Raw genomic sequence first — 18896 nt, forward strand, 5'->3', positions numbered from 1 at the left:
CAGTCCTGCTTCTTTGAGTTCATTTCTTTGTTAACAATTGGTGGCTAAGGATGCATTTCTGATTGCATAGCTGATAGCAGTAAGTGGAGGGTAGATGAAGACAGGACTTTGTGTCTAAATGATGCAACAGGGCATGCCACGACCATTGTGCAAGTGAGGGGTCCACAGCTGAAAGTGTTTCATATACTACTGTAAAATTTTGGATTTGAGTTCTTCAAGGACAGCATTCTACAACCTTGCTAGGCAACTGGTGGCATTGTACTACAGATTATTCTACTATTCTTCCTAACGCTGAACTGAAACTTACATCTTTATAATTGAGAACTCAGACCAGCACTTTGGCTGGAACCATTTGAACTATTGTTTTAAGTTGATGTTAGGAAGGTGTGTTTAAGGGGTGTACATCTCAAGAGAGGAAACCCTTTCTTTCTGAAGAGGAAGAGTATATTTCAGAGAGATAGCTAAGTCTGTAGAAGTAAAAAGAACAACAGAGAAGCTCATTGCACCTAAAAGACTAACAGATTTATTATGGCACAAGGACTTTGTGGGCTAGATTGTACTTGCCGGCCTTCTTCGTTCACTTTCTTTTCCTGCATGCTGTGGGGCAGGAAGTGGTGGCAAGGCGTCAGAAGGCAAAACTATGCACACTACATATCCTGCCCTTTCCCCCTAAGCTAGCCTTCAGATATAGCAGAGGATGTGATCAGGTAAGTTTCAGCTTCCAGCCTTGTTAGATTTTGTACATGGAATGGGGAGTGCCATCTTGTCCTTTGCCTGAGGCAGCAAAATGTCCTGGACTGGTCCTGATGTGCTCCACTAATGTTCTTTTTCACTAGATTTTATTGTCTCTAGAAGAAGAAGTTACTCACAGTAGGTTTCAGTTAGGGATGTAAAAGGACATCATTTCCCATTCCACCCTGTTCATCAAATGCAGCGCTGTCTCCATTCCTCTGCAGTAAGTCTTTCGCTTCATCCTGCTGTCTGCTGTGGCGAAATTACATAACTTAATAATTAACTGTGCAATTAATTAATTAATTAATTAATAGCTTGCTTTGCATAAATTACATTGTCATTTCCTTATTCCACCCCATTCATTTGAATGCAAAGCAGATACAATGCAAATTGGGGAGGGGAGAAGGGATGTATTCAATTACATATCATTTGCAAATGGAAAGCAACAACAGCAAACACTGATTTTATTGGGTGGATTGAGTTCTGTTGCAGATATGGGACCAATAAGCAAATGCTGCGATTTCCGCTCTTGTTTCTGTATTCTCTGGAATTCTCCAACTTCGCTAGTTTCAGTGTGTGTGGGGGGGGTGAGCAGCAGGCTACACAATGTAGAGAACTGTGAACATTCAGGACTAAGGGAAAGCAGCAGCCAGAGTTGTGTTTTATCCTTGTGATTCCTTACCTCCAGGAAAGCCTGGGGAAGAACATCTCATTCTCCTTAACATCAGTAGACCCAGAACTGGAACACAAGGCTTAGATATGCACTGAATACCCAATGCATTTGACCGATAAGCCTCAGATCTGCACATTCCTCATAAGCCTCTTTTAAACAAATCCCCTGCACTTCTACATAAGAGGGATTAGACTTTCCTTTTGGCAAATTGCTGGCAGGTGATGTGTCTCCTCTCACAAGGGACTGCAGCATTTTCTTTTCCAGGCTGTCCTTGTTCCATGTTATCCCAATTGGGCCCATTAAATCAGAACTGGCAAACTGGATGCCAGAGAGGGGCTCATCATCATCATGGCATGCCGCCACTAGGTAAAATATCACCTCTCTCAGCCCTGACATCCATCACCTTAATGAGCAGCAAAAATCAATCCATAATTGACAAAAACATTTTTAATCAAAGTATGAGGCATTTAAAGCTCTGATGCAGCCCTTCATTTTCTGCCTATGTGTATGCTACATGAAATCAGGGAGGTGCAGCTGGGCAAAGTTTCAGAATTGTTTCTAAAAACAAAAACAAGGAAGGGAGATTGCTTGGTTACTAGAGCTGTGAGTAGGAGCTAGTATTTGAATCTGGCCTTTTTAGAATCTGTACTTTTTAAAAAAATTGTGCGAACCAATGTTGGAGTGCACTGTGGCTCTGCTGGTTGACTGCTGTAGGGAATATAAACAGCTGCTGCTAGAACAGACAGGATGCCTACAAAAACTGAAACAGGTTAAAGAGAAAATTTAAAAGCACATATCTTGGCTGGATAAGCCTTCAAGAATTCCTTAAGTAACATTTCCAATTGGCATGTTGTGCACATCTTCAGATTCCTGCACCTTTATCATCACATTACAGTGGTATCTCGGGTTACAGATGCTTCAGGTTACAGACTCCGCTAACCCAGAAATAGTACCTCAGGTTAAGAACTTTGCTTCAGGATGAGAACAGAAATTGTGCAGCGGCAGCGGGAGGCCCCATTAGCTAAAGTGGTATCTCAGGTTAAGAATGGACCTCCAGAACGAATTAAGTTCTTAACCCGAGGTACCACTGTACTGTTTCCCAAATTGCCACTACCTCAACTCAGTAAACATGGGTTTAATTATCCAATAGCATTTTTTAATAATAATAATAATAATAATAATAATAATAATAATAATAATACTTAGTTTGCAATCCTGTGCATGCTTACTTAGGAGTAAGTAGCATTGAAATCAGTGGAGTTTACTTCTGAATAAACACAAATTAACTGTTCTGTTAAACACAGTGCTTGCTTCCACATACAGGCCCAACTTCTTGTTGGGAAAGAGTAGAAATTTTTAATTATTTAATCTGATATTCCAATAGCTTCTTGGTAATTTTTCCCATGGTCTTTTTTTTATGCTAATATTTTGAGTTGTGCTTTGCTTGAGCTGTATATTGTGTTAAACCACAGGTGGATGGGGTCGTGTATCCTTATCTCCTCCATTCTTAAGGTGCCAGGATTGACCAGACAGAAGGAATGTATAGGCAAAAGCAATGTTTTGCAGGCACTGATGATCTGATGATCCTCAGCACTTGCCAAAGTCATGCAGATGATCTGCAGTGCCCATATGCCCCTTTCCTGCCCAATCACATCTTTACCTGCCGCACACCTGACATCATATGTGACATCAGGTATAGGGCAGGTAGGCATGGCTTGGCTGAAATGGCCTCACAGGCCCAAAAAGGAGGTCTAATAAGGTCCTGCAGGCTCAAGGTTCCCAGCACTGTTCTATAACTTATTACCATAAACATAAGAATATGATGCTGGATCAAGTCAGTAGCCCATCTAGTTTATCAACTTGTTCTCACAATGGCCATACACATGCCTGTGGGAAACCCAGAAGCAGGACCTGAGCAGAACAACACTCCCCCCTCTTGCAATTTCCAGCAACTGGTATTCAGAAGCATTACCCCTTCTGACCATGGAGGAAGAACTCAACCACTGTGGCTAATAGGAGTTGATAACTTTCCCGCTATCAGTTTATATAAAACTCTTTTAAAGCCATCCAGATTGATGGCCATCACTTCCTCCTGTGGGAGTGTTTTCTACAGTTTAACTCTGTGCTGCATGAATAAATACTTTATTTTATATGTCCCGAATCTTCCAATATTCAGCTTCATTGGATGTCCATGTTCCGTTGAGCGTCCGTCCAGGCTGCAAACAGCGGCACTGTTGTGGCGTCCAGTCTGCTTCCACTGCGCCAATCTGCATCTCCCGGCTACAGCAGAGTATCTTGAGCAGCAGTGTTTCTGTGTGGAAGGAATCTCAGCCATGCAATAAAACTCTCGTACATCAGTTTATTCTATTGTACGAAGCTTTATTGTATAGCAGCAAAACAACAAATCAGCCAGGAGAGAGCAAAGACATGATACTTCTCCTGTCACAGCCAAAACAGAAAGTAAAAACATTCACATAACAAAGTACAAAACCCGTATGCGAACACACACCCAGTGACAGGACCCTTGAGCTGTTAACTCTGTAAACTCTGGGTATCCTCACAGTCCATGGGCTCCCTGTTTTGATAGACATTGTAGGCTTTTGCCACCCATCCAGTCCTTTGGGGGAGAGAGAGGACTATACGAAGACTCACTTGACAGCTTGAAAAAACTAACAAACATCAGATGTGAGACTTGAATCAGAGTAATGTTGACGTAATATGAAGTGATGCACAACTCTCTTAGTGGCTGGTTGCCTCACAAAAGCAAAGTCTTAATTTCAGTGCCAGTGTGAATTCGAACCCAGACAAGCTCATTCCAAAACTGAATTGAGTTACATCAATACATATTACATATTATGCAGTTCCTTTGTCTCTTCCCACCAGCTGTAGATTTAGAACTCTGAGCCCATTTGGGGAAAGAGCCAGAATTTGACTTTGATGAGGACTTATTGCTACTTCTGCAGTGGTGAGTGGGATACCAGACAATAACACAAGTTTTAAATGAACTTTACTGTGGGGTTTAAATAGGGGGCAATGTGCAACTGAGTGTATAATGAAGGAAGAAACTAAAGATGCAGCATATCACATATAATACATGAATTGACTTACAGCAGTGGAACTATCATATCTAATGATGGGATGTAACAAACAATAGAACAATGGTCAAAGGAAATAGGCATGGAATAGCTAGATTGCTGGTTGGTCAACTGAGATTGAAGCCATGGATGTGCACACATTTTTAAGTACCACTGGGAAAACAGTAGAAAATAAAACCTGAATACAACAGATTTCCTAGCAAAATAGACCTCACTGATTTCATGAGATGATTAACCAGCCAAGTATTCTGATTCCCTGCGCTACTTAGGGAATTTCTTCACTGTTTCTAATCCCCCTTCTCGATGACTTTGTGCCATTGATAGCATTTACTAGGGAAAGGGGCAGAGGATGATGATGCTGGAATGCCATCTGGGCACCTTGGCATTTCTGCCATTATTTGTAGGGGATATAATGCAAGGGATTAAAAAACAACAACAATTGCTGGCTTTGATTAGGCTCCTTGGCTTCTCTGCATGTGTTTGCAAGGGAGGAAAGTCTGGGAAATGCATCAATGGCTGGCGTCATCTGCTCTGGGTACCTTTTGCACCTCTGCCAGTACCTGCAAGGGAAGTAATGTGGGAGGTTGCCGTCATAACTTGGATTGCCTGATCCTCCTGGCACTCTTGCTTCCCATTGAAAATGAAGCAATATGGAGATGTAGCAATGTTTGTGCCTCTTGGCACCGTCGCCTGGATTTGCAAGTGAAGCAGGGGAAAAGGGGATGCATCATTGCCATCCACAATTGCCAGTGTTTGCAAGGGAAACAGTCCAGGGGTTGCAATGATACCCGACTGCCATCTGGGAATCCTGGCATTTTTGCAGGTGTTTGCAAAGTTGGCGTTGGAAAATGTCTCCCCTCTCCCTCCCCCCTGATCAAAGGCTAGAGTTTTGGATGCAAACTCGTGTGTGTGTGTGTGTGTGTGTGTGTGTGATATAAATAGCTTGTGTTTGCTTCCAAATGGCTTGAATGCTTCTGGAATTTTAACAGTACCAAAGGAACTTTAAATTGCAGCCTTTTCAGGAGAATTGATGCTTCTACAGTTATAAATTGAAAGATTATTAGGTCATCCTGTCCTCTCCATGCTGCATCTGGCTTGCTCCTGACAGCATATTCTCTTGTGTTTTGTCCAGTCTAATTTTCAATCTGAAGTTACAAAGCCAACTCACTCTCTCTCTCTGATTTTGACATTCAAGGCAGCTGTTCATTGGAGTTTTCGTTTGTGTGTGTTCAGCACAAAAGGAACCCCATTTTGTTGTTTGCTGTCTTATGACAGCTTTTCTGGGAGAGAAGTGCTATCTGCGTCCCACGGTTCATTTGGCTCATACCAAAATTCTGTGCGTAGGTCAGCATATTCTGCCTCTCCCTTTCAGAGCTTGGGAATCCTTGATCCTTAAAAGTGTTCTCCAGCCATTTTCAAAGCTGTTGAGCAGACACTTTTGCAACAATGGGAAGAAGAGCTCCACCATACAGGCCACTTTTCATGGTCCTAAATAATAGGTGGTGTGGACTGACATATGGTTGGGGCTGATTTGACTTCTGATTAAGATATGGGAGGATTATCAACAAGGATAGGCAGATAAATAGGACAATAATAAAGTCTGAGGTTCAAGGAAGTGATGTAATATTAATTAAAATGAGAACTCCATCTCAATAAGAGAGATGTTAGTGTATAATTCAGTGCATTCATCCGATATTCAGTAATTTTATTTTAGTTTGGAACAAACAATCATCTAGCCCTCATGCTTACCCAGTGATTATGAGGAGAGACTTTTTCACTCTCTAGGTTTGTTTCGGTTCTTGATAGCTTCAGAAGTCTGTGTGAAATTACTATGGATATACTGTCTACGGAGGCATACCTGTAGCTTTTTGGATCCCGCTGAAACATTGAGCTTCTATACCTGCAGTCAGCCATTGTGCAACCACACCCAAGAAAAATATAATAGCCTGTTAAGCCAAGTAGGAAGGAGAAAGCAAATCCCTCATGCTGGCATTTGATAAGGAATCAAGCAGTGGAGCTGAAGAAGGGCAAAGCCTGAAGTTGATGGTCAAGGAGAACATCTTCCACCTGCTCCCTGCATGAATCTGGTTGGCTAAGGAGGAACATTTGGGAGGTGGGAGGGAAAGAGGGAATTCAATGTCCTTCTCTCCAAATTGCATTATGGCCTCAAACCTTCATATGCTCAGAAAGAGCACAGATTTTTTTAAACCCACAATGTCCTAGAAATATGATGTCCAAATGCCATCCAGGGGCTTGGAGGCCAAAGCCAAGCACCAAATATAAACAATGAAGCAGTAATAACTTTATCATACATCATGGAAGGTTCCAAGTCAAATCCCTGGTACATCTAGGTAGAGCTGTGTAAAGACTCCTGCTTGAAACTCTGGAGAGCACAATGCCAAGCTCTTCCTCCTCCTCCTCCTATTATTCCCCGCCATTCACCAACAGGTCCCCAGGCAGGTCACAGCAATTTACAATTCAGTATTGTTGTTGTTGTTGTTTAGTCGTTTAGTTGTGTCCGACTCTTCGTGACTCCATGGACCAGAGCACGCCAGGCACTTCTGTCTTCCACTGCCTCCCGCAGTTTGGTCAAACTCATGCTGGTAGCTTCGAGAACACTATCCAACCATCTCATCCTCTGTGGTCCCCTTCTCCTTGTGCCCTCCATCTTTCCCAGCATCAGGGTCTTTTCCAGGGAGTCTTCTCTTCTCATGAGGTGGCCAAAGTATTGGAGCCTCAGCTTCAGGATCTGTCCTTCCAGTGAGCACTCAGGGCTGATTTCCTTCAGAATGGATAGGTTTGATCTTCTTGCAGTCTATGGGACTCTCAAGAGTCTCCTCCAGCAGCATAATTCAAAAGCATCAATTCTTCAGCGATCAGCCTTCTTTATGGTCCAGCTTTCACTTCCATACATCACTAAATTCAGTATTAAAAACATTTAAAACAACAGTCATCGGATTATGAAAAGCTAGATGGAACAATAGTATAAGGCAGCTTCCTACCTTCCTAACATTGCTGTTGCACCAATAAATGCTTGCTCCAACTGAGCCCCTTACAAAGAAAATGGCCACTCATAATGCAATCTTTTATTTTCTCCCAATCCCAGACCATCTGCATAGTGGTGCATTTTTCATAGGTCTTAGTTGCTCAGCAGGGGAGGGAGGCAGATCAGGACCATGTGACCATATATCCTTAGGGTTTCATTTTCTCCTCTAGGATGGTAAGAGAGCTAGATTTTCAGGCTCTCTTCAGCATGATGACAGGGAACTGGTGCTCCACCATCTAATTTATCTGAAGCATTTTTAAAATACTTTCTATCCACAGAGATACCTGGATAGTGTATAAGAGGCATGAAATAAACATTTGTGTTGAAAATGTATAAAGGAAAAAACAAGTGTTAAAAATAACCAAACAAGCAGTTTCGCAAAATGTGGTTGTAGACTTGAAGGGATACATTTCTGTATCAGAACATAATTTTTTGGGAAAGGAAAAGCAGGCTTTATCCACAAGCATATAACTCACCCATTTCACTTGCCAATTTGATGGCAGCCAAACTTGGTATTGATGAAAGCTGTTGCCATTCCACAGCCTTTGGGATGCAAAATAACTCAGTGGCATTTCTCCAGTTTTCAGGGTATAGGTGTCCAGTTTGAGAAACGCACTTTCATTTGTTGTTGGCAGTTGCCCTGAAATGAAAGTTTCCAGCCACAGGGAGGGATTGAGTGACATGTCAGTCTTCAGAAGAAAACCTATTGATATTGTGATTGCCCGACAGATTGGGAAGAACTAGGATGGAACGTCTCCTGGGTGAGATTATCAGTCATCATGTCTGGCAAAGGTTCAGGCCTTTGGCTCCCAGCAGTTTCAGTGAAATGGGCCTTGTGGCTCAAAGTGCTGTTCAGCCAGCTGAAGAGAGCTGGAGTTTCAGGCACTCTGTGCCTAGGAAGCAGGCTTGCCTCTAAGATGTCTGATTTTCTTACCAATATAATATCTGAAACGGATAAGAGTATCAAATCTGCCCTGCTGAATCAGATGAGTGCTCCATCTTTGACAAATACATTGGCTATGATTGTGCCTCCTTTTGGATATTTTGGAAGCTTTGTATAAAAGCACAGTACTGTGGACTGCAGTGCAGTATCCCTTTTGTTGTAAATGAGTTGAACGCAGAGGCGGAGCTAGCTGCTCCGGCACCCGTAGTGGCATACACGCTGTGCACCCCGGGAGGGGTGAGCGTCCCAGGGGGCGGGGTGAGCTGCCCATGGAGGGCAGAGTGAGCTGCCCTTGGCAGACTGCTTCCTGGGTGGGAGGGAGGGAGCCGCACTGCTTTGCCAGCAGCCTTCCTCCCTTCCCTCTTCCTTTTGACAGCTCAGGAGGCTCCCTCCCCCTGAAAGCAGCCTGGGAATGGGGGGCAACAGTGCACCACCCACCCATGACTCCCAAGCTTTCCCTGAGCTGTCAAAATGAAGGGGGAAGGGGGGAAAGTCCACCGGCAAGGTGGCGCAGCAGTGCAGCTCCCCCCGATGGCTCGGGATAGGCTTGGGAGTTGCTGGCAGGCGCCGCGCCAAATGTCACCCCCCTCAGTGGTCCAGCCCCACTCCCACCTTCCTCCGCCCCTGGTTGAACGGCCAAGAAGTTGAGAAGTTTTGAATAAAATGTGTGGAATTTGGCATTCTGCTTTTCTGAATGTGCCATCTGTGCATTTCAGCTCACCAGACAGAAGAATTCTCCTCCCCACACTTTTTTGTGAGTTCTTCCAGGGCCACCAGATCTATCTTGGGGTGTTTGAGGGAGGGGAGAGGGGAAAGTCCCATTGTGAAAGTGGAAGTCTTTGTGCAGGGCTTCCACTGATAGGGCACATTAAGTGAATCATGCATGCCCATGGTATATAATGCACAAATGTGTTCTAGGATTAGCAGCATCAAAAGAGGGCAGCATTATGAATTATGCAACAGAGTAAATGTTTCATTGGTTGTTTTACCTCCACTTTCAGAGGCACAATGCTCTGGGTATCACAAGTGGGGAGAATGCTGTTGCACTCATAGGATGCCCACAAGGAGGACTTAAATATCTGGTTAGCCACTGAGAAAACTGTTTGCTAGGCTAGATGGGTCATGCTTCTGTACCTATCACTGCCAGCTTTTTACTGATCCCCAGCCTGTCATACAGAAATCAAACCAATAGGGTAGATTCGAGTTTCATGGTATGGATGCAAAGTGATGAGCAAAATGTTAATTTCTATATATCAGGCTAGAGTTAAAGGCACTGGAAAAGGGGCATTAAAGAAATACGACAATCCTAGCTGTACCTGCTAAAAAATGTCATTTTTGAAGAGCCATATCCTTCTATGCATTTGGTCACCCAGCCTAGCCTTAATGTTCAACTAAAGCAGAGCTTTCCAAACTGTGTGTTGCGGCATGTTAGCGTGTCGGCTGCAGTATGCAGGTGTGTCATGCAAATGCTCCCCACACTCCTCCCAGGGTTGGAAAGGGGTTAGTTTAACCTCCAGTTTGCTAGTAAAACTGAATTACTGTCTTGCGAAATGATACATATCTAAAAAGTGTGTCACCAACATGAAAAGTTTGGAAAGCTCTGAACTAAAGAGTAAGAGCATCAGAACTCTGGCCGTAAGGCATAAAGCCCATTTGCTGTGCTCAAACTCTTCAATTCTTAAATTTAAGCTGGGAGTCTACAAAAAATTCCCATGATCTTCCCCCACTAGGAATCAGGAATAAATTCAATTCAGTTCACATTTTAAGTTGAAAAGCTTAATTTGCACTTTCCGAAGCAATATGCGGACTGACACACTTCCATCCATCCAAGTCTTCATGTCTCTGAATTTTGTGATTGAATTTTCCAACCAACCAATGTTTTAAAAATGCACCTATTAGGCGGAAATGTGCATAAAAATGCATATGTTAGTTTTTTAAAGCATATAACAATGCATTATGTTGGGGAAAATTACTTGCAAAAAAGTGCACATTAGTCAAAACTGCACGCAAAAAAATGCTGACAAATTTTAAAGAACATTTACTGCAAATTGCTGCTGAAATATGAAGAGCTAAATTTCAGATTGGAAAAATGAGAAACTGAGAGACTGAAATGGACCTGTCTGTCCATTGCTACTCCCCATCATTGCTTTTGGCTGGCCTACAGCAATGTTTACTCAGCTGCGTGTTATGCAGGCTTCCTTGCCCAATGTGGAATAGCCTGGTTAGGAACTCTGATGAATTTTTCCAACCTTTTCCAAAAAGTTTTGCTTCTTTTCCCTAGAGCCTAAGGAGCATGGAAAACACCAGTGAAGTTTCTCTTAGCCCTCCTGCCTGCCACAGTGGAATCACTCCTATGATTGTGATTATATAGTCCATAAATGCAGTTTCCTGGGGCCCTGTCCGCTGTAGTTTTAAATCTGCCAAGTGATGGAGGCTCATATTCCTTTCACAGGAAAATCATTGCATTTTTGGGTGATATTCAACTGAAACATGCTCCATCCCATCTCATTGCTTATTGTTAGATCCTCTTACGTGATGCCAAATAATTCAGCTCCTTTCTTCATCCTAATAGCTGCAGACTCATTCCCATATCCCCACCTTCTTCTTTCTTTAGCCTAGTTAGTCATGTTTGACAATGTTGACTATTATTCTCCTAATTCATTTCCTAGCTTTGAGATATAATGCATGCATATATGCATAAAACAGAGTTACTGAGGAATGTTTCACATGCTACAGTTATGAATTTGCTGAAGGTGCTGTCATTTCAAGGCTGAGTCCAGCTATTGGTTCAGCTCATGCATGGGGGCTAAAGGTAGAATGCAGCTGCGTCCACTGAGCATTGACCAAAGGGGATGATGCTTTGTACTTTTTGGTATTCCCTAGTGGCAGCAGCAGAAAAAGGAGATAGGTTGTGGCTAGGGCGACACCATGCAGGTCTACTGTTAAATAACCAGCAAGTCCCAGAGCAGGATTGTGCAGCAACTTCAGTCCCATGAGCTGCCACCCCTTATGCTTTGGAAGTGCAAAAGTAGGAAGAGAATCCCAAATGCTTGTTTGTTTTGGAGATTTCTTTAATACCTTGCGGCTGCCTTTATACATCATAAAAAGCAATCAATAGAACAAATACAACTTTGTGGAGTCATTTTTTTTTCTTTTTTGCTTAGCAGTTCATGTTTAATGAAGTAATTACAATAAAATACTTTCAAAATCCAAGATCTAATTAAACTGAATAATAAAACCTCAATTGATCCATTATTTAGATTGGTGAGATGTGAGCAAAAAATAACACTGAGTAAGTTGGTACATTATAGGAGAACCGAAGCTCCCCTTTTTTAAATTCAGGAACTCTTCACTGAAGATTTAAAACTACCCACTCCATTGCTGTTTGTGTGTGAGTGTACACATGCAATAAATGTCTAAATGTTTCCAAAGCAAAAATTTTAATGCGGTAAGTAGTTGCTATGGATGATCTGGACATTTTTCCTCAATATCTTGCTACTGGGAAAATATGATTGATTTATGTGGCCTGCCAGCCAGCATACCAATCATAACAGTGAGTGCCATAGTTTTAGCTCTGATCTATACGGCATTATTAAATGTTTTTATTGTATGTTATTAGTGATGATAGCTTAAAGTAACTAAAGCATGTGATTTAAAAATGTGGGGAAATAATAATTTTAAAAATGCGTTACCTGGTGGCAAAGAGAGCAGAATATAGCCACCAGGTGAGTCTTTTTATGGAAAGTGTTTGATGATAAGGACACCACTACCAAAAAGGCTTTGTCCTGTGATTGCCTGGTGAGTCAGGTAAAGGCACCAGGAGAAAGGTCTCTGATAACTATCATAATGATCAAGCAGGTATATATCATGCATGTGTACAGAGCACAAAATTCAGTTTGGGCCCCTTCAGCTTCCAGACTACTTCAGAACCCAGGGTCTTTTGCTTTCTAGCTTGTTTTCCATCTTGCTTTCCACCTTCCCTTTTTTGGGGATATCACTGTGGATCAGAAGACCAACACCCTTACCTTTTGGTTAACATTTCAGAGATTCTACCCCCTCCCTCAGTGCCTGTATTCCACCAAACTTGGGTGATTTGCATACTCCATGGACCAACCCTGTGGCTACAGTTCACAATTATGGCATAACCTTTGACTTCTGATGGCTATATTACATCCAACACTCATGGAATTGTTGTCATGGATCTCACATATGAAAACATTTATTTTTAGTTATGAAATTCTTTGCACGCACACACACTTTTTCTACACTTTGAAGTAAAAAAAAATAATGCACTCATTTTTGTTGTCATGCAGCAGCTTGCCCCTAAAAGATGAGCATGTTAAGCACACATGAGTAAAACTGTGAGATCACTTCCAGCTGAGGCAGAGTATATTTTGCCAGCTGTGCTGTTACAGTTGGCAGCACTGGTGTAAATCGTGCACACAACAGCAACTTGTGAGAAAACAGTTACTGTATGTAATTGGAAGGTATATCCAGTGCTATTTTTCTAGGAAAAGAGGTGCTGAAACTCACCCTTGTTCTCTTAGAATGGCAATGGTGCCCACCTGAGAGGTGCCAGAACTGAGTTCTGGCTGGGAAAAAACCCTGGCTGTATCACTGCTTCCTTAAAGGGAATAAGGAAACCATTCTCAGGAAGGTTTTGAAAGCCAGTATTAGGGGCCTTTAAAAGTAGTTGACAGCATTCAATCATTAAAAAAACAATTCTATGAACTGAAATATGGATGACCTTTTAAATTATCCTTTGGTTGTATGATCCTATGTGACCACTCGGTGTAGACTAGATTTTTAGGAAGTCTGGGGAGAGCTACTAAGGGATAAATCATACAATGCATTACATTCCATAAGTCCCCCCCCCCCAATTTCATTCCTACTCCATTTTCTGTAATAGCTATTAACTGTAAAACAGAAGTTTTCAATACTAATTGTGAAACACAAAATCACATACAACTTAAAATCATGTACGTTGTTTCTGAGACTGCCTGACATGGTTATCAGTGCCCTGGTAACTCTTGCTTGCTTGGCCGAGGATTTATTTTGACCATATTCTCAGTGCTGAACCCACAGTAATCCAATCTCCAGGCTCCCCAGTGTGTGTGTTTGTGTGATATGCACATTTTTAAGAGATGCACATAAAACATCTTACGTATATGTCTAAAAATGCAAAAACAGCCATACGGACAGAAGACCCATCGAAAGGGATGCACATGCCCAACTTAAGTCTATTAACATCAATGGTTCTACTCTGAATAGATGTTAGTTGGCTATAGCCCTATGTGGCAAGAGGTCTAATGAAACGGATGAGTTAAAACATAGCTCACACTTTCTTTGCTGCACTTTTCCCATGTACCACATTACTTATTTATGAATACTATATTGGGTTTGAATTCTCCTAGCTGATAAAGAAAAAAAATGTGTTCCGCTGCCACTTGGTCCCTATGGCTGCACTGTGCAAGAAATATACGTGACAACTGTGATGGTGGTTCCAACTAAATGGTTGGGAGCTGAGTTGAGTAATATTCCATCATCCATAGATTGTGCATATTTGTCCCATGTATTCTAATATGCACAGAGGGCAAGTATTTGCAACAGAATTATAATAATCCTCCTCCTGATGAAGATCCGAGGTAAAATGATGTTTTGGTCCTTGGTTTTGTTGGAACCAATTTTGGAGTTTCTTTCTTTTTTTGCCATGTTTTTTATCTATTGGTACCACCTTGCTATGCTGCCTATAGGCCTCTGTACTAAGCTCGAAATTGGCTTTATCATCTATAAGCTAGACAAGGTCTCAGACACTCCTGGGTGGCCCCATACAGCTGAGTGGGTGGAACAGACTTGAGCGCAGATCCAAGAATAAGACAGTTATCTCCTGCTGTGTTTTAGCCGGCCATGGCATCTTCTTTTGCTGTGATATCCTTGGGCGATAACAGCCAGTTCCCTTTCTTGTCATTGTCAGCCATGAAAAGAGCTGCCATTCCAGAAGACCTCTTAATAGCTCCTACTGATGTTATTAAGATGCCTTTGATGTGCTCCTCTAAACATGAAGTTGCTGAAAATAGCTGCTAAATCTTTAAATCTGGTTTCATGCTTAGTTGTTATTGTGATGCTAAGTTTGTTGTTGACATAACTAGCAGATTTGCTTACAACATGTCTGAGGACTAGGATGCTAATTATAAAATCATTGCTGTTAACCTAAAATGTGTTATTATCAAGAGTGTGCTCAAATTGTAGCATCCCTCACTTTGGTATTTTATAAGGGCACAAAATGAGGCAAAGCAACTCCTTTGAAGAAGAAGAAGAAAGTATCCAGATGTGTTGTTCAACCCAAACTCTTGCTGTACATATTTTGTGCAGGTCTTCCAGTGGTCTCCACTGTGGATGTGAGTGGTAAGAAGGGGATGGAGTCATGTATATGTGTGGAATGCAAGGCATTGAATGGTCAGTAGGATGATCACCCCTCACCACTATAAAATAATCCTGTAGATGCACCTCTGTATCTCCTCTGTGAATTGATACTCCTGCCCTGTAACTCTTCACTTTCTCTAAATGTTTGACTTTCCATTTAAATCACTGATGGGAAATTTTTACCCCTGTGGAGAACTGTCAGGGGGCACATTACACCAGTGAGCAGAGTCACATATATACACACACTCACAGAACTCTTTCAACCAAGAAACGGAGGCATGTATTTAATTCTGGTTAGCTCCACTCCAGTTTCCCCAATCATTTTAGCCGTAGCAGCAGTGGCCGGTGTGGAGGGTTAGAACTTTAGCATCACCCTCCTGACACTGGCATTGCTGCAGCTTACCTGGACAGGACTGGGTGGAAACTGTGCAGAAATGAGGTCAAGTCGGCATGGATGCACCAGTGGAGCCAATGCCAGGCACCCACCATTGCATTGTACAGCCTCAACCACAGTGCCACCACACCGTTACTGCTACATATACTTTTGTTCTAGAAAGTTTTTATTTTTAAAGAGCTCTATAATACTCTTCATCTGTCCTGACCGTGCATAAGGGGAAAAGAGTAAGTCCAGGAGAAACTAATACAGATAACTGCTGTTCAAAATCTCAGACTCCAAAATGCCATTGCATCCTTTAAATTACTCACATGCAATTGCAAAATTAATGCATACTTCTTTGCATATTTGCAAGGAATAAAGTATCTCCTTGCTGTGACATTTCTCCCTCTTATTTGATATTCTTGCAGAAGGTGCTAAACTTGCACACTATATACAACTTTTTCCTCCCTCCTAAAAGCTTGAAATCCACATTAAAACAATGACTTTCCTTAAAAGCCTATGAAGGAGACAATGAGCCCGAGTTTCCCTTTCAGTATTATAGTATTTGTATAACATTCTTGGGAAGACAATAATGAAACTCCATTTCCGGAATACATGGCCTGCAACATGGCCTCCCTTCCAGTGCCTCTGAATGCCCATGTATTTGTCTGTATACACTTTCCCTCTCTTCTCTACCACTTCCATGCATCCAGCAGACTCATCACTTTCTCTTTTACTTCATTTCCATCTGTTGCTCCAGGTGGTAGCTCATCTGGATGAGACTAAACTGTCACTAACACTATTCTTGTCATTACCGATATCAACTTATGTCAGATTTGCTACAGATCAATTTTTTGTGGGTTCCAGAAGACATCCAGTAGTGATTATGAGGTATGGGACATCTGGACTCAATAAAAAAATTAGGAAATGTGAAATAGAGTTTTATTTTGTATAAAGTAATTGTAGTAATTTGCACTGCCAGATAGTATTTAAAGCATGCAAATGTTATCGTTACTTCATATAAGTTCAGGATAAATGGGTAATTGTTTCATTTCCATTGGTTGCAGCTGAAGCTATTTGACAAAGAAATATATATATTCACAATTTCCCCCCAGGGTGTATGTATAACAAAGTAAAATGCCAACAGGGGGAAATATTTTAGGGGAGAAATATCATTTACCATGTCTGTCTCAATATGAAACAATATGAAGAGAGAAATACCTGGAAGCAAAGGTGTAGGGTGTGTGTGTTTCTCTCCCCCCCCCCATTAGAGCTGAGCCAAGATCCCTCTGTATTTTCAGAAACATTTTGCCAGAACACGTTTTTCCCTAATGATTTTTGTGAACTGCTTGGGAAACTGTTTGCTTGTTGCACTCTCTCTCACCCTCACTCTTAATTGACTTCATGTGCCCTCACTGATTTCATGGTCCCTAATTGGCTGAAATCACCCATGTGACTAACCTAGGACTCATTGCTCTTACTCCCAATTGCCTTCATTTGCAGCTAGTGATGTCATTATTTAGCCAAATCATATTAACTATATGGCATTATCCCATATTAGTAAGCCTAATTGGATGAAATCACCCATATGACTAGCTAAAGCATAAGCATGAAAGGGGGTGGTGCTGAAACAGTAACATATAAGAGAAACAAGTCACAGAAGAGAATCGGGAAAAATATAAATATCCAGATTATGTGTTTTCACACACCAACAATTTATATCTAGTCCACCCCGCCCCACTCACAACAATCCTAGCTCAGCGGGCCTTTGAAGAAACTAAGTGGTAACAATCACCCATTCAGTTTTAACTGTTACTATTGTGAATACTCAATAGGAGCTACTGTTAAAACTCCTGTCAAATCCCCCCTTATGGAAAAAATTCAAAGGCACTCTACAGTTCTTACAGCTCAAGTGGTAAAGGAATTGAAATGTTTTGGAAGAGGACAGTATAATGAAGACGTAATTGGGTATATTTACCAGGTTTGCTTATAAAAAAATAGATTTCCATACCAATCTGTCCTCAGAATTTAGAAATAGATTGCCCTCATTCTGTACAGATGTACACAAAAACATGGAAAAATGCAGGTAATTTTGACTGTGTTCATGCTGAAATTGAAATATATACATATTCAGTATCACTCATTATAGTGAGAAAGAGGAGGGGGGATATTGCAAGCTGGATTCTTGTGACATGCTGAAATGTATACAGATGTCAGGGTCTCAAAGTAAAAAAAGAGAGAGAGATGCTTTCTAGGAAATGCATATTTTGACATCTTAAAAAACAACAACCAAGAGTGGATGTAAGTGGGATGGCGAACATGCTGGCTTGCTGCCAAGTCTCTCTAGAACCAGCTTGCTTGTTTTGTTCACTCTCTAATGCAGTATGAGCTATTTTATCTCTTAACAATGCTGAAGTGCAAGTTGAAGGATATAAGCAAAGACACAGGCAACCATAGAATTGAAGAAGGGGTACAAAGGTCACATTTAAGCTAGTCTCTCCACCAAAGAATGATAATCTGTATCAACATGCATACACACCTTATTAGTCCATGTTTTCCACAGTAGTGCTTCTCATATGCATGGGCAAGGAAAGGTCAAGGTACCCCATTCTGGATGAGAAGTATAAACTATAAACAGCTTTCATGGGCAAAGAAATAAACGTTTTGGTTTTGGTAATCTGTGTCCTACTTTAAAACTAAAACTAAGCTGCAATGGCATAGGTTTTATGTCACGGTGAAATGCCATCACTCCCCAAAGCTTAGTTTGATTCTTTTGTGGTTGACTTGAAGAAGTTAGTCAGCAGAAGAGATTGCCACTTCCTCCTCTCTGTCTCCACACACACACAGCTTCTGGCACAATATAATAAAATAAAGAGCCCAGGATCCTGCACAATAGGGTGGCATTCTGGTTGAGTAACCCAACATTGTAATGGAGGCTGTACCGCTTCCCCCCTCTCACCATACAGTGAGCAAGCCAGTATGTTTGTGCCTATGTTACAGAGGGGAGCACTCTCAAACTTTCCTTTTGAAGTCGATCAGACCACCTGTGTCATTTCCTTGCAGGTATGGCTGCCACCAGTCACATGATGTAGCCTCAGGCCATATTCACAACATACAATGAAAGCTCTCTTCCCACAGCAGTTTAACAATCAATCCCTCTTCATGGGAAATTCTGAGCATTCAGCTCTGAGGGGGATGGATGTCTCCTAACAGTTCTCAGCACCTTTAGCAAACCACAGCTCCCAAAATTCTTTTTTTTAAAAAAAATAATATTTATTAAAGTTTTAAGGGGTACAAAAATAAAAAACAAAAAACATCATTTTAAACAAAAAACAATACAACCCATCACAATAGGTAAAGAAAAAAGGATAAAATACAAAGGGGGGAAAAAACAGAAAAATAAAATCCATTAAACAAAAAAGAAAAAACAAAGAAAAATACAACAAATCTTCCCATACTTATCTTTCATTAGTTTATTTCCTTGACCTCCTCACACCTCCCTTTTTTGTATTCTAGATCGATTATCTATTTCAGCAAATCCTTTCCATCTTTTCAAATTTTAGTCCTGTAATTTATCTTAGTATAATGTAGCTTTACTTTCCCTCCTT

Source organism: Podarcis raffonei, chromosome 4, assembly GCF_027172205.1.
Source record: "Podarcis raffonei isolate rPodRaf1 chromosome 4, rPodRaf1.pri, whole genome shotgun sequence".
Lineage (NCBI taxonomy): Eukaryota > Metazoa > Chordata > Lepidosauria > Squamata > Lacertidae > Podarcis > Podarcis raffonei.